The sequence below is a fragment of the Sinohyriopsis cumingii genome, chromosome 6 (genome assembly GCF_028554795.1).
Source record: "Sinohyriopsis cumingii isolate HCF-2022 chromosome 6, ASM2855479v2, whole genome shotgun sequence".
NCBI lineage: Eukaryota > Metazoa > Mollusca > Bivalvia > Unionida > Unionidae > Sinohyriopsis > Sinohyriopsis cumingii.
The window spans coordinates 17,855,682-17,875,095 of NC_142966.1; the positions used below are offsets into that span (position 1 = coordinate 17,855,682).

General features: G+C 35.2%; 1 protein-coding gene across 5 annotated transcripts in view; it reads left to right on the forward strand.

Annotated features, from left to right (window-relative positions):
• Nucleotides 1-19,414, forward strand: part of LOC149796437 (four and a half LIM domains protein 2-like) — a 279,497-nt gene that overhangs the window by 218,962 nt on the left and 41,121 nt on the right. The window contains exon 1 of one of the 5 annotated variants that reach the window (XM_089961117.1): nucleotides 8,300-8,457. The exons of the other annotated variants lie outside the window; for them this stretch is intronic. The gene's annotated coding sequence lies outside the window, so the exon portion shown is untranslated. Of the gene's footprint in view, nucleotides 1-8,299; nucleotides 8,458-19,414 lie in introns of those variants that run through there. 5 annotated transcript variants of the gene reach the window in all.

The window sequence follows — 19,414 nt, forward strand, 5'->3', positions numbered from 1 at the left end:
TCATTTTATGACATAAACTGTTTTTATCACTTTATAAATAGATTTCTTAATAATATCACAATTCAGGAACATTTGCTTACCACAAGTATGAAATATGATATGCAGCTAAAAATGGCAGATTGTGCTTTGCGAATTTCCGAAAAGTGCTTCAGCTCAGTGACCTAGTCTGTCACTGATTGTTTAATCATGTTAGTTACTCATAGGATTGAACTCTGCATTCATGCATTTCCCGACGATGCTGGGTGGTGTCGTTATGTATACAGATATTGTATACTCCAGAGACCGCTTCAGTGGCCTAAATGGTTAGAGTATCCACCTCAGATGTTGGAGGTTCGAACCCTGGCCAAGCATAACCATAGACTTATTTTAAAAAATGGTACTTGGCGGCTGCCTCGCTTGGTGCTCAGCATTAAGAGTTTAGTGTTAGGACTGGTTGGTCTGGTGGCCAGATAATGTGACTGGGTGGGACATGATGCTAAATGTCTGCAGCATGATGCCACAGTGCTAGACATCATTATTAACTGCCACACTCAGACAATATAGCGATTTGACTGAAAAACTGTTAAAGCTACATTAAAAATCCAAATCTCTCTCACACACATAGACACACACAATCACAAACTTGCAGTAAATCTTTAATAAAGATGACTGAAACATTGTCATTCAAAGCAATGATGTGCATAACTTTTGTTCTTCAAGACACATCTTGATGATGTACCTAACTTTAAATGAATTGGGTTTTTCCACTGTCTGTCTTTTACCAAAGCAAATTAGACTTGTGTTCTCTCCATACCTGCCATATTCCCAAATAGTGTTGGGTTTTTCTCTTTGAGACTCAAAAGTTGTTTTGAGGTTCCATGGAGTGTCTGTGCAAATGACCCATTAAGAGTGGTGTTCAATCGAGAGTAAACTATCTTTTCATACAAATCTATGGAAAATGACTGGAAATGCATATCTGAACAAACTAAACCTGTATGTTGTCTTCAGATTATTTAAAACACTTGCAAACAATCTATGGCTGTTTGACTTGGCATTGTCAAACATCATCATCCTATGTACAAATACATAATCACAACTATGCTGACATTAAAATAAAATAAAAATGCACAAAGTTTTTGTCTTTAAAATCCACTGGATGACAGAACTTAGTGATAGTCTCAATTACAGACAGTCTTGGGTGGGAAGGGTTTGCGAGTGTCATTTTTGTTCAACCTTACACTCATTAATGACTGAATAGTATTATTGTTGAAGGTTCCCTGCTGGATTCTCAGAGTGAATCTTGATGAGAACTGAGTTGTTTATGCCAACCATAATGCTAACATTATCAGAACTGTGATGCAGATTGAGTACAAGATATGCTTGTCTCTGTAGCAAAGAAATATACATCACATTAGGGACTGACCATTTCATGCGGGGGGGGGATAATTGTTTCATGCTTATGGCAGCCATACAGGTATAAAGTATAGCAGTAATCTATGTCTCATTCCAAGGTGAGTGTTAATGTAATTTCTTTATCAACACAGATCATGTGCGTAATGTCTTTTAATCAGTTTATTCCATGGCTACAATCATCCTTAAAAGCATGGGTCAATTAATAGTATTTTAATAAGATTAAAACAACAAATAAAAATTAATAGTATTTTAATAAGATTATAATAACAAATAACAATTAATAGTATTTTAATAAGATTAAAATAACAAATAACAGTAGGGATAACTGATTAAGAATGTTAAATTTAGCATGTCAGTCTGCTAGTAGGGACAGTCCAGTATTAGCTCTGAGTGATGAGTTATGGATCGAAGTTCCTCTTACCCCCCAAGTATGTTTTGGGTCACATAGAGTGGGACAAAAACACTCTTTCTGTCTTTATTGATTCTTGTGAGTTTTATGCAGCACAGACTGGCATGGCATCTCCTTCTTTCTAGTCCCCAGCCTTCTTCCATCTGTCAGTCAAGGCAACAGAGGAGGAAGAAATCTAGTCTTTTGACAAACCAATTAATGAGGTTTAAAAATTTTTTTCATTGTGATCTAGCTGTGCCACAAGCTGTATAAGGTCACAGTGACACTATAATTCTTTCTAGCTTAGAGATGCTGTCTGGGGTTAACTCTTGACCAGATCTCTTGTCAAAGACTATGGAGCAGTCCTATCCAATGCACTCAAATTTTTAAAATGCCCAGCCATTGGTGCAGACCCTCAGCAGACCTGATCGGGTATTTCAAGCTGCAAAGACTGGTTTCTCACTTGCTAATGGAAACTCTCATGACATATGGTCTCTAAGACACCTTTGAAAGTTGGGTGAAGCTTCCTTCATGAGCCTTACTTGCAAGACTTTTCTTGCTGTCTTAAGTGTCTGTGAACTGAAAATGCAAGCTTTATGCCCAAAACCAGAGAGCAAGGCTGTATAAGGTACAGTGGAAATTTTAGAGTCGGTTTCTCTCCTTAGCCAACCAGGCTTTTTGCTTCAATCAACATAACTCCCAAATGAGATCCCTGGTCTCAGTCTTATCTCTGCTGGGGATGATCAAGAGAGACTTTTATGTCCAGTGAGGGTTTTACGCTTTTATTTGGCAGCTTCTGAAGGGAGAAGAAAGTGAAGTGTCTTTCCAGCTCTGTTAAGGGTTCAGCTGATATTTTGGCTTCCACTGTTTCGTAGCTCAGAAAGTGACCCATGTGGGTGCCATTTAGCCATAATCTTCTATTTCAGAGTGATGATGAGTATTCCCTGTGTTTGTTTCTCTTTCACCTGAGTTGCGGAATCATCAGCCTCCCATAAAACTGACAAATTCAGCTACTCAGTAACTGGTTATGTATTACCGATATTAAAATTTTGATGGGGGGTAAACTGATTTTAATGATTTAATACTTCTCTGTTCCTATTGTTATATTCGACTGTCCCACACTGCACTGATGTCCCACTTGTCTAGGCTGTCCTGAAAAGAATGAAGCAAGGTAGCTACTATGTGGACATGGGCATTCTAGACTTCTAGAACTTTCTAGTCACCTAATGGGATGATTTATTCTCATTACGGTATATGGTCAGGGGATATTCCAACCAGAAGAGAGTCAGCTATGCAAGAGCAACAGGTATTACATTGTAGCGGTTGCTACTGGTGGTATGGTATTATGAGGTTGTACCTTCTTGCAAGGTGTCCGCTATATTTGGCTATTATTATCTAGAGGGTGATCACCCTCGGTATTGTTGCCCATATCGAGTAAATATTAATATAAAGTGTGAAACTATAGATGGAATAAACAGAGATCTGAGCTGATATATAGAACAGAATGACCCAAGCCCCCCCCCCATGAAAAACAAAAATTTATTCAATTACATAAACAACTGGGATAATGCATTACATTAGGAAGATGCACTTCTTTTTGGAATAAATTTTTCACCGAATTTCAAACACAAATATATTTTTTTAAATAGTCGATCTGTTTAAATAATAGAATTAGTTCATCATATAATCAAGTGAACAATCGAAGTCATTGCCTTGTACAACTTCATAACCTGCTTATTCCAGTCCACTCCAACTTCACTATGGTGGTTCGATCCTCTAGGTCCTTTAGCTTTTTCCCTTTTCCGACCATCCTACTGCCTCGCCTCCTTTTGACCCTCAAACTTTGTGTGGGTAGGTGGATACATAAATATGTAGATACATAGATACTTGGATAAGTAGGTACGTGGATATGTCAGTGGATATGTCCGAGGAGCTATTTCCCCTTGTGCTTTCAAGCTTTGTTCGCTTCTATAGCCAGTTTCTTCCAAATTCAGTCTCGGAATCGTAATATTTTCACTCGTGCAGGAAAATTGCAGACTGACTAGATTTCTTTCAATATTGAGGCAATTTAACCCCAAGGAATTTTCGTGTGTGAACCCTGCCTTTTATTTAGCATAACTAATCAGGATTGAATCTATTTACTGCCTTTTATAACTAGGTGCCAAACTACAGGTCTGGAAAATTTCAAATCTGACAGTTCCACTAAAACATCAAAAGTTACCTTCATTTCTCTAGTCATCTAACGGTTAAGTAAATGAAGGCTTAATTTTAATCACTTCCTCTCCAGACACAGACATTAGAAATCATTGCAGTATAACGATTTAACAAGCATCTGTCCCCATAAATCTAATTAATTGTTCTCTGATCCCAAGTTAATATGTTCTCCATAGATCGACAGAAATTTGCATCCTTATATACATTATTAAAATTAGTTTTACACCCCAACCCTCACTGCTATCTTGAAACACATTCATAAAAGAGGTTGTTGTTATTGGAAGTCAAAAATCATTTTTCATATGACAAGTTGTGTTATGGCAGGTGATGTTATAATTTATTTAATCTGATGTTAAAAGTAGAGTTGCTAATATGAATTTTCCATAAAACCTGGAGCCCTCACCTAAAATATGCATTTTTTAAAATCAAAAGATGCTATTATCAGAAAGCAAATATGTTGATCCATATTGCTGGCAGGATTGCAAAGCAACTAAGGCCTATGAATTGATAAAGACTCTGTCATTCATTCTGACCTTTCGCAACACAACACATTAGTTGACACAAGGTTTTAAAAGACATGACCAAGAGACTGACTCAGTAGCAGATGGATTTAGATCACTCAGCTGACTGACATCTCCACAGAGGGTGATCAAAGTGACCCTCTTGAAAATCCTGTTATGGAATGGATGGTCGTATAAAAATTGGATTTTCACTAAAAGACTGCTTATAATGTTGAGATGATCATAGGTGAAAATGGTGCTGATCTGACATCCATTGTGGCCACCATGGCAGCCATCTTGAAAATCTTATCACTACTTTTGAATAAAAGTTATATGGACATGGGATTTTCATCAGAACTCTTCTTATGTTGTCTAATTGGTCTTGTATGGAAATGATGCTGATCTGGCTTTCAACACGGCCAACATGGTGGCAATCTTTAAAATTTTGTTTTATGGCTACTACTCATAAATTGAAAGGGTTTTCACCAAAAGAATAATGATATCTAGTTGGTCCTAAATGCAAACATTGCCAGTCTTTCATCCTATATGGCTGCCTCATTAGCTACCTTGAAAATCTGATTATTTCTATTCTGAATGTATAGCCTACCAAAATGTGGGATTTAAATAAACACCTTCTTGCAAAGTCTAGTTAGCCCCAAATATAAGTACATGTAGTGGCAATCTGACATCCAATATGGCTGCCTGATGGATGCAACACTCGAGTAAAAAAGAAGAAATAGTTTTATCTTGGATTCCTAGCGATTCTCATTGGTGACTAGAGCATCACTCCTATTTAGGGACTCTTGTATTATTTTTGTCCTATATCTAACATCACACCCGCATCATTTATCCAATATTGAAAGGCCTTTATGCCAGTATGGGTTATTTCTGATTCACTTCAAATCAGTTAGTTATGGAATTTGTGTGCCTGTCATAAGGTGGACATACTCTGTTATGATGTTTACCATCCGTCCATCGATATTACAAATTTTGTTTTTACACAATAATAAGAATGGTGTTACAGCTACATTTACCTGTTAATGACTTGCACTTTGTGCAAGATAACCCCCTATTGATTGATTAGGTCAATAACATGAATTGTGTTACCTGTTAATGATTTACAAGAAAAACTATTAATTGATTAGGTCAATAACATGAATTGTGTTACCTGTTAATGACTCACAAGAAAAAACCCTATTAATTGATTAGGTCAATAACATGAATTGTGTTCCAAGTTACCTGTTAATGACTTGCAAGAAAAAACCCTATTGAATGATTAGGTCAGTAACATGAATTGTGTTCCAAGTTACCTGTTAATGACTTACAAGAAAAAACCCTATTGAATGATTAGGTCAATAACATGAATTGTGTTCCAAGTTACCTGTTAATGACTTACAAGAAAAAACCCTATTGAATGATTAGGTCAGTAACATGAATTGTGTTCCAAGTTACCTGTTAATGACTTACAAGAAAAAACCCTATTGAATGATTCGGTCAATAACATGAATTGTGTTCCAAGTTACCTGTTAATGACTTACAAGAAAAAACCCTATTGAATGATTAGGTCAGTAACATGAATTGTGTTCCAAGTTACCTGTTAATGACTTACAAGAAAAAACCCTATTGAATGATTAGGTCAATAACATGAATTGTGTTCCAAGTTACCTGTTAATGACTTACAAGAAAAAACCCTATTGAATGATTAGGTCAATAACATGAATTGTGTTCCAAGTTACCTGTTAATGACTTACAAGAAAAAACCCTATTGAATGATTAGGTCAGTAACATGAATTGTGTTCCAAGTTACCTGTTAATGACTTAAAAGAAAAACTCCATTGATTGATTAGGTCAATAACATGAATTGTGTTCCAAGTTACCTGTTAATGACTTACAAAAAAACCCCTATTGATTGATTAGTTCAGTAACATGAATTGTGTTCCAAGTTACCTGTTAATGACTTACAAGAAAAAACCCTATTGATTGATTAGGTCAGTAACATGAATTGTGTTCCAAGTTACCTTTAATGACTTACAAGGAAAAACCCTATTAATTGATTAGGCCAATAACATGAATTGTGTTCCAAGTTACCTGTTAATGACTTACAAGAAAAAACCCTAGTGATTGATTCGGTCAATAACATAAATTGTGTTCCAAGTTACCTGTTAATGACTCACAAGAAAAAACCCTATTGATTGATTAGGTCAGTTACATGAATTGTATTTCAAGTTACCTGTTAATGACTCACAAGAAAAAACCCTATTAATTGATTAGGTCAGTAACATGAATTGTGTTCCAAGTTACCTGTTAATGACTTACAAGAAAAAACCCTATTAATTGATTAGGTCAGAGTCATGGTCATGGTAACTGACTGAAAGAAAAATGGTTTCTGTACAAAAATTTGAATTCTCCACCATTGGCAGTCACCAAGCCATTTTAGTGCAGGGTCAAAAAATTAATTAGCATTAGTTTTACACTACATAATTGGGCTAAACTTTGATGGTTGGCTTACAGTTGGGTTAAGGGAGAAGCATATTTTGGGGTTCGAAGGTAACAGGTCAAGGTCACTGACTGAAAGAAACAAAATGGTTTCAACACAGTAACATTAGTTTAGCTTCACAGACCTGGACCAAACCTAATGGACAATTAGCATTTTTGGTAAGTAAGAAACTTGTTGAAGCCGAAGTCATTTTGATTAAAAGAAGAAAAATCTGTACATGAATTTTATTTATGTACACAGTACACTTTTTACACTGAGTCAAACATTCCTAATTAACTTTATAACTGTCCACTGTACTTGCTGGCAGCAAAATTTTTCATTGACCAGAAGCAAGTCAGTCACTTCATGGAATTTGGTAAGTACATTATTCTCCGAGTCTAAAACATTTTGTAGTGGATCCAGTAAACAAATCTTCATAATGGTGTTGGAGAAATCAAAAGATTTTTGAGCCAACAACATATTTTCAGAACTGGTGCCTTATGTCTAGTATTATACAGAGACTTGTTTTCCTGACATTTTCTTCTTTTTGCAGTTCTTTTTTCTCAAACTTACCTGGAACTTGTATGTTATACTTTATCAGTAATCTTGCACTGTTGATGGTTTAGAAGTTGACATTTTCATATTTTCATTTAATAATTCATCATATGTGTAAATAAACCTAACATAGTGCTAAAAATAAACATTTTGGATGTTTAAATGTTACATATGGTGGGGGTGGGAGCTGCTTACTAATACAGCATATTCTTAAATAAATATCTCAAGGTTGTTTAGTTATACATAAAATATACCCAGCATACAGGATTATTCAAAGTAGAGAATGATTTATACATCTGGGAGATCAATTCCAGTAATAATGTATTTGCTGATTCTGTCGAATAATGCCACGGTTATTTCTATGTTATTTTATATGGAATAATATGAGATGTAACAAAATACAAAACCATTAAAATGGAGAGGATTGATAGGAATTTTCTTAAAGATCTGTATTGAAATAATTATACAGTGCTTATTTCCAAAGATGGTTATCCTTTAGCCATGAGAAAAGTCCTTGATCCCCAGTTGTAATATACTAAACAAGTCACTCCATTGGAATGCTGTTTACTCAGACCAAGTCCCTCTCTACCAACATCCTCCACCATACCTATGTATTATCAGCCAGCCTATGCAGTGAGTCTGATCTATATACATTTGGCAGGCATTAGAGAGGCAGATTTCAGCTGCAGAACAAGTCACAAGTTTCTCTTTCTCTGTATAAAAATAGAGGTTTTGCACACATCACCATGTTATGCACACCACCCTAAATCTATTCCCCCTCTACCTGAAAAAATATACATATATATACATTGAGACCCCCTTTATTGCTCGAGTGTGCATCTTAGCAACCAGTTTCAGTCTCTGCCTCTCCTCTATTTCGTCTTGGTGGGAGTTAATTTTATTTTTCATTGACAAGATACATAATCATTGAGGTAAGTCAAGTTATTTAATTGTCTTTATTTTGCACCAAATTATTTTTGAATATCTATTAATATGTATTTTTTTCATCATGATCCTCTAATGGTTGTTTTGGTTCATAATGAATATTTCTTGCATCCCACTTTTAACAGTTTATCATTCAAATGATATCCACTTCATGAATTGTTTATATTTCTTTATTTCCTTTGACAAGTTACTAATATATGTGCATTTTAGAGTGACTGAATTAAAAAATTACATGAAATGCATTTATATCAGAGGGACATCAGCTATGCACCCTTAAGAAATAAAGAAATGATCTACGAATATTTACCCTTAAGAAATAAAGAAATGATCTACGAATATTTACTGTTAAGAAATAAAGAACTGATCTATGAATATGTACCCTTAAGAAATATTTAAATGATATTTGGATACATCGTGCGACTTTTATATGAAATAAATCTGACTTTAAAAAATTGGATTTCAGTGTCAAGATGTTCAATCTAAACTAACGTGGTCTTTTTGCATTACACACTCCACAACTCCTTTAAAAAATTAATATTGTGCACAGCAAGCAGGTCGGTCACTGTGACCTATTTGTCATATTTGGTATTACTTTAAAGGAAGGCTTGAGTGGCTAAATATGCTCACAGACATACCTATTTCACAAGTCAAGAAATGCGAAATGTCAGTATATATACTACTTGGTTGGGGGCCCCGGGTGGCCAAGTGGCCGAAAGGGCTTTTCTTTACAGATCACTGACATCTCTTCTCAGACTCGACCAGCATGGGTATGTGAGAAAGTTTGTTAGTAGTTTCCTGTGGTTCATTGGTTCATCCTAAGGGTTTTGTGTGTTCTTCCTCCACCATATATAGTCTGGATACCATATATAGTCTGGACACCATGTATAGCCTGGATACCATATAGTCTGGACACCATATATAGTCTGACACCATGTATAGCCTGGACACCATGTATAGTCTGGACACTATATATAGTCTGGACACCATATATAGTCTTGACTCCATGTATCACTTGATGCAAAATTGTGTTAAACCCCAAACAACAGTGTATCATATTTAGTTCACAGGTACTGGGTCATTAGTTGCAATGTTGACCAACACGTTTTCAGCTTTTGTTTTCTTTTTGTTTCTGACATGACTGGCAGTGCAGTCAGGCATGTCAGGAGAAGAAGAAGGTTGAGAACAAATTGTTTGTCAAGGAACTCAATTTAATTAGTAATATTAGGTGATCTTAAGTTTGATTTCCATTTCCATTCCACAGAGGCCATTAACCTGCTGCTGTAAATCTCCCTATTCATTGTTGAGCACACCCTCAGCTTATCATGAGTAAATCTTAGCAAATGTGCATTATATTAATTGAAAACTCACTATTCTCCAAAATTATTTGTTTGACACTTTGTGCTTATATTGTTATTTTCCCACATCTGTATTTTTCTCCTTTCAACTTCCGTCTACTTCAAAGACATCTGAGAAGGTTTTTAAGAAACCTACAGAGATGAAAGAATAATTTGTGTTTTTAACATTAAACTACATTTAACACATTGCATTGGTTATTATGAAATCTGATACAGTTTAATTAATCTGGACTGCAAAATATAATTACCTTAGAATTGCTAATGCAATTAATCTACATTGAATTGAGATCTGACAGGTGTCAATCATAATTGATTAGTTTTGATCTGACAAATGTCCATCATAATTGATTAGTTTTGATGTGACAGGTGTCCATTATAGTTGATTAGTTTTGATCTATCAGAACAATTTATTCCAAGAGCACAGGGTTACATCTGTCTCACTTCATAATCATTTATTATTTCTTATTCTGGTCAGTTTTGGGCTTACTTCCAGACAGTATTTGATAATTAATGAATTATTTTGATAGACAAAGTCCTTACTGAAAAATACTGACCTTATCTTTTAAGGGCAGACTTTTCCTTTGCTATAATTTGAGTTCATATTTGAATTGGAGAATCTTGAAAGCAGCTAATTGATTTTCTGATAAGTAGAACACCCCCCTGATTTGTGCCTGTCAGATCAGCAAGTACTGTAGGTCTACAGCAATCTGACTTTAATTTCATCTTTTTTTCACAGAAATAAAAGTTATGACATTGTAATTCCTTTGTTGTCTTGGAATACAAAAATAGGTATATGCACACTTTAAACGAACTTCTAAAATAGTTGCACAGGAAAAAACAAATTGTGATATATAAAAAATTCATTGTCGTGAAATATCTTCAGGTATCAAAGTAAAGAAGTATATGTACAGAAATATTGAATGTTTAAGTTAAAGATGATCATAAGATGCATTTAAATATGTTTGCTTTTTTTAATAAAAACTAACCTGATCAATTGAGCTTTCGGTAATGACCCTGCATCAAGTCATCCATTGTGCATTGCATGTCTGTCCATCAATACTACTGTTTGAGGACACTTTGGAGGCTTCATTGCTGATCATTGTGCATTGCCTGTCTGTCCATCAATACTACTGTTTGAGAACACTCTGAGGCTTCATTGCTGATCATTGTGCATTGCCTGTCTGTCCATCAATACTACTGTTTGAGGACACTTTGGAAGCTTCATTGCTGATCATTGTGCATTGCCTGTCTGTCCATCAATACTACTGTTTGAGAACACTCTGAGGCTTCATTGCTGATCATATTTTGATGAAACTTTTCATATAAGCTTAAATCATCAAGATCTAGCATGTGTTGGATTATGGGGGACATCCATGCATATTAATGAAATTATTTTGCATCTGATTGGCTGACCATGTGAATACACTAAAGACAATAGATTTACTATGTAAACGTATATCATCAGGATCTGATCTAATATACATTAAGTTCAGTTATGTGTGACAGTTACCCTGCATATTAATGAGGTGATCTTTCATCTGTTTGATTGAGCTTGTGAACACTATGTCATTGATTCATTTTGAAATCAATAAAATTATTACATTAATGATGTAATAGTATGAGATTTGTTTGAGACAGCCACTTTTTATATCTGAGGTCTTTTTCTATCATGGTGGAAAAGGAAGACGCTGTTCCAAGTTAATGTTTGGGTAAAATATTTTCAACAGATGAAAAATTAATTTTAGAATGCAAGATGTATTTCAAGATTAGGGATTATAATAGTGAGTGAAACTGAGGACAATATATACAATACAAATACAAAAAGTAACACTAAAAGTTGATAATAGTTTGATAATCATATCATAAGACCAAGTTTGTAAAATGGTATTGAAGAGATTATCCCAAGGAAAAAAAGCTGCGTTAGAATTTACTAATAATGCAGAAGCGTTCATTTTAGACTGCTCATGTACCAAATGACCCTTATTTTTCATCGCTAAATTTGTGAAAGAAAGTTTCATGTGTGGTGTCACTAGGATGCATAAAAGCATTCAAGTACACAAAGATTTTTATGGTTAATTGTAGACTGACTGAATTGAACACATTCTGTGCTTTCTGAATAGAGTGAATTCATCACCAAAGAAGCATAAAATGAACAGTTTTGTTAACTGTCAAATGTCTTACTGATTTTGATCAGGTTGGAGTGGGGAGGGGGTTAAGGACATAACCAGGCACCCATGCTGACTGCAAACCTCTTTATATGATGTGCATTTGTACTTATATGATGTACAAACTTCTTTATATGCTGTGCTTTTGTACTTGTATGATGTCCAAACTTCTTTATATGCTGTGCTTTCATCCTTATATGATGTGCAAACTTCTTTATATGCTGTGCTTTCGTCCTTTTATGATGTCCAGACTTCTTTATATGCTGTGCTTTCATCCTTATATGATGTGCAAACTTCTTTATATGCTGTGCTTTCATCCTTTTATGATGTCCAGACTTCTTTATATGCTGTGCTTTCGTCCTTATATGATGTGCAGACTTCTTTATATGCTGTGCTTTCGTCCTTTTATGATGTCCAGACTTCTTTATATGCTGTGCTTTCGTCCTTATATGATGTGCAGACTTCTTTATATGCTGTGCTTTCGTCCTTTTATGATGTCCAGACTTCTTTATATGCTGTGCTTTCGTCCTTATATGATGTGCAGACTTCTTTATATGGGGTGCTTTTGTACTTATATGATGTGCAAACTTCTTTATATGCTGTTCTTTCATCCTTTTATGATGTACAAACTTCTTTATATGCTGTGCTTTCGTCCGTATAAAATGTACAAACTCTTAATATGAAACTTTTTTATGAGAAGCAAAAACGGAACTTTCCCAGGTGCGCAAAGGGGCAAAACAGTCCATTGACAAAATTAATTTTGTTGACTCCTTTGACAAAAGTAATTTGGTCAACTCTGTTATCATCATCCTGTCAAATAGAGTACACACTACTTTTAATGTAAGCAGTGATCACCACCAGTTTCTGTAACAAGATATCTACTCATTTGAGGAAAGAAAGCCTATGTGCAATGTGCAATCATTCTAGTAAGATTGAGAGAGAGTTTATAATCATGAAGGTAGCATATAAAGAAGTTTCCACATCATATAAAGAGGTTTCCACATCATATAACAACAATTGTCAACTTAAGACAGCTCTGGCGTTCCATATGTATCTGTTATTTAAGGTAGTGATCTTTGCAATTTTTAAGTTACCCATCAGAGCTGATACCTGTTGTGCAGGGAGAGATCCAGGGGGCAGTGCTGATTGTATAAATAGCTTGTCCTATATACTGATAAAATGATCCTCTTTACAGGATCTGAGAAAAAAAGATAAGTCACATAAGTCACTGGAGCATTAATAGTTTGTCAGTTACACAGGTGGGTGAAATCATGCCCACTTTGACCTCCTGTTTTTTAATGGTTAAAGAACAGATACAAACATGTATGATTGAATGAAATTCTGATTATCAATACTGGTGGCAATTCTTCTGTGAGATGGGTGTATATACCACTTTATGAGTGTATATGGTTCAAGGATAAATGTAACAGCATCAGTTTACAGCAACTGACATACTTGACAAATATTTTCGTGTATATGTACAGAATATACATTCTTCTAAGTAGTCATTAGGGATATGTACTCTGTTGTTTTTGTTTTCGTTTTTGCACAATAACTTATTTATTTAGTAACAAGATTTGATGGTAGACAGTTTGATATTGATAGGAGTGTGCCTGAGTTAGATAATCAACATCACTATTTAGCAAAGTATATAGCTTCTGGTTGATTCTAAGACCCATTCACTCTCATTTTCACAAGCTATTAATTGGATTTCAACCAAATTTAGTATGGAGCATACTGTGAGACCTTGATTTTCAGTGTTCTGCATCATTTGGCAAAGTTATGGCCCCTATTATTTGACCCACCAACTTTTAATTCTGCACAGTGACTTCCATTTTGGATTTTAAACAGATTTAGTAGAGTGGGTCGGTGGTTCTTTCCGGGGTTTTCTCAGGTTCTTCCTCCACCATTAATACTGGTCGCCATGTATAGCCTATTGTTTGCTGCAAAATGGTTAAACCCCACAACAACAACAACAACAAGATTTAGTAGGCAGCTTGGTATTAATATGATGTGAGCAGTTGAGTTTGCATTTGTACATGATCAGCATACAGCATTATCTGTTATATAATGGAGTTGTAGACCCTGATTGTTGGAGCCACCCCATTTTTGTTTCCATACAGTAATTACTGGATTTCAATAAAATTTTATTTGCAGTTCTATACTGATACAATTTCAGGATGTTTTTGTATCAGCTTTCTCTGTCATCATTTAGTGGAATTGCATGTACACAAATATTGGACTCATAATCTATATGAAGCTTTGTATTGATGAGACCCGATCTGGATTCCAGATATCTATGTTTTTCAAATCTACTTTAAGTCATTTATTGTCATCATCGGTTAGCTCTTTCCTTTCCAAATCAACATTCCTTTACTTTGAAAAGTGGGGGACATCATTTGCTGACATTTCCTTGTTCAGTCACAAATTTTACTTATAATCATTTCAAAAGACATTACCCCTCCCCTCTCCCCAGTCTGGTGTAGCGAGATTGACAGAGACAAACAGACAGGAAAACAAAAATGGAGTTTGAAGTGCCATGACAGACAGACAGAAAACTTATCCAGGAGCATTTAAGAGAGAAGGGAAGAAAACTTTGTGTCTGCAGAAATATAGACAGACCTTTAGAGAGATTGGCATTCAGGGAATTGCCAAACAAAATGAAAAGTTTCACATATTATAAGGTAATTATTCAAAAGTGGGATGACCCAAAAGTGGGAGGCCTCGCCCAGCTGAACAGCTTGATATTTATAACAATGGTAAATCGCCAGGCTAAATATAGTCATTTTTGGCCACAGATTAATAGCACTTCATTCTTTCACCTTGACTCATCTGAGTAATTTGCTTTTACTGGTGTAAAATAGGCTTGGCAAAATACCATAGGTTTCATGTGCATAACCAGTGCAGAGGATATTTAATACTTCAGGCATATTATGGACATCTGCTAGGATATTACTTCACAGGCTTTTTCTGTCAATCATTAGCATATGTTGTGAACTAAAAGACACCTGGGTTAAAGTTTAGATAACAGGTAAAAGGTGTATATTGCATTGATCAGGTAGAGCTTCTTAGGAAAAGCAATTATCAGAGTACCTAATGATGTTACATTAGGTTGAACCATAAAAGTAACCTTATATTTTACAGAATAATTTATTCATTATATATGTTCAGTCATTAATTCTTTTCATACATTGCTCACCATTATGATTTTCTTTCATACATTAATGTGGTACTTTTCAATTTAATTATAATTTGGAAAGTTGCAAATTTTGGCAAGCATAACATTTTCACAACTTTTGTAAAAAATATAAATATGTGGCCCAATAAGTGTATAGGGCTTTTCTAGTGATCATGGTAATTTAAAACCCGATTCCAAACAGTCTGCTAGAATTCTGCGTGTAGATTGTATTGAATAACTGGATTACATTACTGTCCACCTTAACTACCTGTTGCATCTTAGATATAGGCTATAATAGCAGTCAGTCCTATGTTTGCTCTTTCATCACAGATGTTAGTAGCTTCATTCTTAATTTTATGTACTACTCATGGTACATGATGGATGTTTCTACACATTGTTATTCTTGCTGCTTTATCTAACAAAGTAACAAATATTTTTGTTGTTGGTTAATGTCCATCAGTTGTACCATTTTCTGTTAGACTAACAGAATTGGTCAGTAAGCTGTTTAGGAGTTGGGTCATTTTAATATTACAGGTCAGTTGTGGAAAAAATCTGCAAACTGTACGTTCCACTTTTTGATTAGACTTAATGCAAGTAACATGTGTCAAGAACACTCCTAAGCATTCCTCTTCATTGTCATCTTTAAACATCATTGTGGTCAATACTCTAACCTTATTTGTCTGTTGAGCAATTTTCTCTCCAGTCTTTGCATTATTTTAGTGGAGTTTTTAAAAATTCTGTTTGCTAATTTATCAGCATTTTAGAACCTTGTTCAGCTGGTGGTTCTCCTTTTCATTTTAGCCTGTTCTTAGCAACCACTGTTTGGACAAGTATTATCTGCCCTTTCTTTGGTTCCTTGTGATTGTAATATATTATCATGCAGAGATTAATATGGCGTATGGTGTGGGTTACAAGAAGGCCCTGTTGGATATGCACACCACCTGCCTATTATGCACAGTTTGTGCACGCCTGCACAGGTGTCCAGTATGTTGCATGTCCATGGACAGATCAAGTATGGAACTTGGCAGAAAGTTGCCACACCTATAGAGGGATGTGGAAAGGCCCAACTTCCTCGATGTCTTCATAATAGGACCTTCCCCATTTCCAGGAGCAGTCTGGATCCCATCAATCATCTGCAATTTCCTAACTTTGTAGATGGTTTGCACTTGATGACTTTGAAAGAACCCTATTGATATTGGAGTCAAAATGTCAAAGATCAAGGTCACTGTAACTGGAAGGTTAAAAATGGTTTCTACACAATAACATCAATTCTGCATATAAACCTCAACCAAAGTTTGTGCATGGCTTGCACTTCGGGCAAACAATATTGTTAAGGATTTTTTAGTCAAATGGTTTGGGTCAAGGTCACTGGCAGAAAGAAGAAAAAAGTTCCCACACAATAACATTAATTCTAAATCACAGACTTGGTCTTAACTTTGTACATGGCTTTCACTTAGGGTAAGGAAGAAGCCTATCGATTTGAGGATTGAAGGTCAAAGATCATGCTAAAGAAGAAAATTTGTTCTATGCAAAAATTTAACTTAGAATATCTACATATAGACTAATAAGCTTAGGATGGGTAATGTGCTATTCACTTTACTCTTATTTTAATTTCCAGAGGAGGAAAGACATAAAATAGTTGTCTGCTGAATATACTGCAATTTATTGTTTTGAAGAACTTCCTGTGTGGGCCCTGCTGCTTTTTTTTATTTTTGTCCAAGGATTGTACAAGTCATCACAAATCTTTCCTAACACTTTCAAAAAAGGATTTAGATTCACAAAAGCATAGCATTTAGGCATTTAGGTATTCATCAGGGGAAAATAAGTGGGTGAATAGGTGAGGAACAATTCATCCTCTTCCCTCAGGTACATAAGTCTGAAGTGCAAACATGAATATTAATCGAACCATAATGGATTTTATTTGATACCCATTGTCCCAGAAAAAATTGGGCATTGTTTTCAGAAGGTTTTTTCACAGGAACATAATTTAATTTGCATTTAAATGTCATAGTCTTACGATAACAAGGTTGCAAAGTCATGGAAAAGCTAAATTTCTGGTTTTTCCAGTAAGATCATCCTCTGTAGTTTTATTGTTTTAGAATGAACCTAATGAAAAGGATTTTTTTTTGTGTATGATTGTAGTGCTTGCATTTCTTGATTAGCAAGGAACTCTAGCTTTGCCGTAAATGCCACTGTTGTATAGCTTCATATTTTTCTTACTCATCCAAAGTTGATGGTAATTACATTTTTTGGTGGGGATTACAAATTTCCTCAAGTCCCTCAAAAACTTTGAAAGGTCATGTCTTGAAAAGTATTTGACTGATTTACATGATTTTTTTTCAACATTTTATTTTCGTATTAAGGTCTTAAGAATGGCAACAACAGCTTAGTGCTTTTAATTGCTGACATCCTAATAGTGCTTGGAATACCTAAGATTATAACCAGTTTCTTCAGTGTTGTATTACCTTAGACCAGGGATCTCAAACACACAGCCCTTGGGCTACATGCATTCTGCTAAGCTGTGGCTCACAAAATGATTGGCATCACAAGGTGTCATGAGAGATAACAAAGGTGGTGCTGCCCTTGGGCCATCTAAAATGCCCTCATGCGGCCCTCAGGATGGTTTGAGTTTGAGACCCTTGCCTTAGACTGATTTATTTTGGAGAAATAAGAGCATCAAACAATAAGTAGAACATGACAATGTAAGGGGCAAGATTTAACAGAGGTGGGGTCCCCTCCCATGTACCATTTTTGTTTAAAATGCAGCTTATTTTTAAATAATCTTTCCAGTAATTATCTTTTCTTCTCATGATATATTGATGACTATATTTACAGTAGGTGTTGGCCAATAAATCAGCCCTTCACCCGTGATTATGTTGATTTTTGGGTTAGCGGCTGATATCACATGTTCATTGAAAGCTGCAATTATTCACAGCCACTTTTGTCTGCACACATCGGTGTACATTTTATACACTTACCAGTATTTCTCCTGGTTGTTGAGTTACCATCGGCTGAAGGGTTCTGTTGCTGACACGTACATTTTATTTCTGGAGTGAATTCTATGTTTGGTGACTTGTAAATCCACTTGGAATAGCACATCCATCTGACCCATGGCCATTTTAAATTTTCCGCTAGATATGGCTGTTACCAATTACCAGTATGTGTCACTTAAGCATACATATTTGGGACAGAGAATACCTGTGCCAACTTTTAAGTGCAGTCACAGTAAAACCTATATTGAACAACAATTGTTTTGGAAAACAACCTACCATGAAAGACCACATTTTTTCTGCTTAGATTGTATAGTGTTGCAATCTCTCATAAAGACCACCTGTCTTGAGAGACCACTTTTGTTGGCTTGAAAGCTGCTATCTCAACACGTTTCAGTGTGTTTGTAAACAATACAATGGAAATGTATCACTACATAAGACATGGAGTTTTCAGGTATGGAAGATTCAGGTATGGGGTTTTCATTTATGGAAGATTCAGGTATGGAGTTTTCAGGTATGGAAGATTCCGGTATGGGGTTTTCATTTATGGAAGATTCAGGTATGGAGTTTTCAGGTATGGAAGATTCAGGTATGGGGTTTTCAGGTATGGAAGATTCCGGTATGGAGTTTTCAGGTATGGAAGATTCAGGTATGGGGTTTTCATTTATGGAAGATTCAGGTATGGAAGATTCAAAAATAAGTTGCAACCTCCATACCAAAGAAAGAAATATTTAAAAAGTGTTTCAGATACACTGGGACCAGTATGTGGAATAATATCCCCGAAAAAACAATAAATGAATCTTCAGGCATATCAGCATTTCACCATGTTTACTAAATGGGTGAAACCTAAATCTTAATTAAAACTTTATGTTAATTAAAACTCCACCTCCAACCACTACATTTTTTATGTAAGTACATTTCAGTATGTATGATGCAAGAGTTTAACTTTGACTAGTGAATACTGATAGTAACTTCATCTTAGTTTGTTTACGATCTACATGTATAATTAATTAGGCTGGGTCTGTAATTTTTGTGTACTTGACTAACGTATGTGAACAAGTATGTGTATGTGTGAGATGGATAGTAATTAATTGCATTCTGAATACATCTGTACATGTATCTCAGAGGGCCTACAGGTAGCTTAGTTATGTGTTATAACTAAATGAGTCATCCTCATATATTATACTAATTTTTGGAATTCCATGAAAGTTTATATTTTTGAAGGTGATGTATTATGCCTTGATTATCTACAGTAT